The sequence below is a fragment of the Rhincodon typus genome, chromosome 30 (genome assembly GCF_021869965.1).
Source record: "Rhincodon typus isolate 14 chromosome 30, sRhiTyp1.1, whole genome shotgun sequence".
NCBI classification, from domain to species: domain Eukaryota; kingdom Metazoa; phylum Chordata; class Chondrichthyes; order Orectolobiformes; family Rhincodontidae; genus Rhincodon; species Rhincodon typus.
Window position 1 is genome coordinate 23,668,158 of NC_063361.1, and position 4,134 is coordinate 23,672,291.

The following is a 4,134-nucleotide window of genomic DNA, read 5'->3' on the forward strand; positions in this document are numbered from 1 at the left end:
GACACCAGGGCAACACAGTGGTATAGTGGCTAGCACTGCAGCCTTACAGCACCAGAGACTTGGGCTTGATTCTGGCCATGGGTGACTGTGTGGGATTTGCACAAAAAACCCAAGGTTTTTGCTTAGGTGCTCTGATTTCCTCCCAAAGTCCAAAGATGTGCAGGTTGGGTGGATTGGCCATGCTACCTGTCCCATAGTGTCTGGGGATGTGCAGGCTAGGTGGGTTAGCCAAGGCATAAAAACCTCATGTGGGGTTACGGGAATAGGATGTGAGGGTGGGGATGGGTCTGGGTGGTATGCTGTTTGGAGAGTCAGTGCAGACTCGATGAGCCAAATGGCCTCTACCTGCACCATAGGGATTTTATGATTCTCAGTCACAGCAAATATTGAATGCTTCTGCCCAAACATTCAAAATAGATGTAAATAAGGGATGGTGTCAAATGATGCATTTCCTACCATTACTATCACAGTTCCCTGGATTTGATCAACCCAGTATCTGATAAACAAAGTGTGTCTCAGGAGCTCAGCCAGAAACAGATGCAAGAAGCAATGTGATGCAGCCCTGCGATACGGGTCACTACGAGCTGTAGAAACTGGATAATTGCAGATCAAGTTATTATAAAGTACCAGCTGAAGTGCAATGGTGCATTCAACCTGAACTTTCTTAGCCCTCTGAGGCAAATACTACAACTGAGTCATAATCCTCCTATCACAAATTTTACTACAATATAAACAGACTGCCCTGGTACTTGAATCTGAACTCCTTCCTGTTTGTCCCAGTTTTTTCTTCCATTTTCTGCTTCTAAGGTCCTGTATGCCATCTGTGAAATCCCTGTTCCTCACAGTGTCCTTTATAGTTTGTCCTAGACCTAACTGCCACTCGTTCCAATCATTGACTATCACCGCCTTTTACCTACAACCCGCCAAGGGTTACATTATGCACTGTGTGTGGAAGTGCACCCAGGCACATCCCTAATTTCGAATGTACATCTGGACCTCCAGTTGTGAGCTGCCTTTGATTTGTGCAATGGTGCCAGGCTGGCCTGCCTTTTTCTTCAGGCTCACTGCACACTTCACAATGGAGAAGCAAATAGTTTATAAAAAAAAACAAAGGAAGTGGGTGTATTCAATGTCCCTTCCCCTCACAATCATAAAGTGACCCCGGTTAGATTTACCTGGGGACCAACATAAAGATGGAACATAATTCTTAAGAAAGTAATTCAATGTAGGCCGCCTTGTGTGAAATCAACGCCTCTCTCCTTGAGTGATAAGTCGGCCCCTGCAAAGACGTGTTCTTTCTTTTATTCTTGCTGTTAATAAAGAGTTGGATTAAAACAGAAGTACCATCTGGAGTGTTCTGTTTATACATGAGCCCAGATTTCACAAGGTTTTATTGGCATCCCACAACATCATTGAAGAGCCACGCAGTTCATGAAATCAGATGGCAGCAGCTGTGCATGCGATTTGTAATGTGCTGAATTTTGCGAGGTGCCATTTTCAAGGGCCAAAGGAGACCGAGGGAACCTGATTTAAATGCAGCAATAAGTAAAATAAGGCCTCATGTTGAATTTTACAAACTTCTGCAAAGCGCAGTGAGTGCTTAACATCCCACATAGATTTTTGGTTGTTCATTTTCGCTGAAGCTTTCAGCATGCTAGGCAAGAGGTTCCTGCAAGGATTCTTAATTACTGCTGCATACAACCTGTTTTGCATGTTCTCATCTATGCTGCAGGAACTTGATAAGACAATTTCAATATGGTCCTGTTCAACAGTACCAAAGGTAGTGCATGCCTTTCCATTATTATCCAAGTGCTCAGATCTACACTCCATTGCTATCTAGGTATATGAGAACAGGTCTGTCTCTACCATCTTTACTTCGGTGCAGAAATTGCGATCAAGATATGCCATCTGCAAAAGGCTGATTAACTGGCAAATCCGAATATTGCAATGGCTCTTGAACCAGTCATGATTGTATTGAATTGTCGAGCAAGATCGGGGTGGGGCCTATAAAGAGTCAGGGAGATTGAGGACATGTATGGTCTGCTCCTGCTCCTAATAGGCTGTCATAGGAACATATACAATTCCATCAGTACTAGATAGGGTAGATGCAGGAAGGATGTTCCCAATGGCTGGAGAGTCCAGAACTAGATGGGTCACAATTTAAAGATATGGGGTAGGCCATTTAGGATAGAGATGAGGAGAAATTTCGTCAGCCAGAGAGTGGCGAGCCTCTAGAATTCTCTGCTCAGAAAACAGTTGAGGCCAAAACTTTGAATATTTTCAAAAAGGAGTTAGATATAGTTCTTAAAGCTGAACGGATCAAAGTGTATGGGGCAAAAGTGGAATTAAGGTACTAAGGATGGTTAGCCATGATCATATTGAATGATGAAGCAGGCTCGAAGGGATGAATGGTCTACTCCTGCTCCTATTGTCTATATTTCCATGTCATGCTCTTGTGTTCCTGTTGCACTTACATGGTAAGGGATGTTTGCAAAATAAGCAAGATTGCAATTCCATGTTTGCTCAAAGAAACAGTTCTTTTGTTTTCAAGTAGAAAAGGTAATACATTGAGAGGGCACAGATCTGTTGCTGAATATCAGAATGCCAAAGAATCCTTGCCCATGGAGTATACATAGACAGAAGGCTCTGTCAACTTGCAGTTAAAGTATTTTTGCTCCCATGTAGATTAAATCAATTTTTCTTGTCACTGACCTCTTCATCCAAGCCCTCATTTTGTCAACCCCCAATTCATGCTAACAGCATACTAGGGCAGGCACCTAGTTGCAGAGGTAACTGTGTATTCTGCTTAATTTCTCTGTGGTTGGGGTTCCCATGTTGTAGACTGTGAAAATGTCATTCACTCTCTATTATGTATTTGAATAAGTCATTCAACCATCATTTCAATGATCTTAGAAGTACATTTTTTTCTCTCTAGTATCTGTGACCAGCCCTTCCCAATTCTGTTGAACCAGGAAACTAATAATGTTCTGGCAGAACTCAACTATGTAAAAATTTACAAAAGCAAAATACTACTGATGCTGGAAACCTGAGCTAAAAACAGAAAATGCAGGAAGTATGCTATATGTCTTGCAGCATCTGCAGAATTAATAGATTTGCCAAGCCAAGTGTACTTTGAATATTTTCAAAAAGGAGTTAGATATAGTTCTTAAAGCTGAAGGGATTAAGGATGGTTAGCCACGATCATATTGAATGATGAAGCAGGCTCGAAGGGATGAATGGTCTACTCCTGCTCCTATTGTCTATGTTTCCATGTCATGTTCTTGTGTTCCTGTTGCACTTACATGGTAAGGGATGTTTGCAAAATAAGCAAGATTGCAATTCCATGTTTGCTCAAAGAAACAGTTCTATTGTTTTCAAGTCGAAAACGTAATACACTGAGAGGGCACAGATCTGTTGCTGAATATCAGAATGCCAAAGAATGCCAATCCCTAACCCTAACCCTAACCCTAACCCTACTCTACATGTGCATATGTGCTCATTATTTGCTTGAAAAGCCATGAAACATATTGAAATGTTCAGCTGCTGCAGAGATGGTTTGAGATGATGCACTTGTGATTCACAACTCACAAGTTTGAGGAAGATCATGACATAATGGTCATATCAATGGACTAGCAATCCAGAAATTCGGACTAGTCTTCTGCGGGACACAGATTCAGTTGCTGAATTGAAAGGTAGTCTCAGCAAGGTAACCATTAAGTTAGCATCAGAGATAACCATTTGGTTCCCTGTAGTCCTTAAGGTAAGGAAGTCAGCTATCCTCATCTGTTCAGGCCTACACCTGCATTAGATCCACAAGGGAGGCTGACTTACAGAAAGATCAACCAATAAAATGGCAAATTTGACATTCTGGCCTGAATCTTCTTCAAATTGGAGGACCACTGCTTTCATTTCTAAGTATGACTGTTCGTTTTTCCCCACTAGTTTTTCCTTCTGGGTTGTTAAATGCCCTCTGAAATAGTCTTGCAAACCATTCAGTTCAAGGGCAGTTGGGAATGGAAACAAGTGCTACTCTTGCCAGCAAGGCCCCAATCCCATGAAATAATAAAGAAAAATATGTGAAAAAGGGCAGACTCACGTGATGAGATATGTTATATGTGTGAGAGTGTGAGCTGG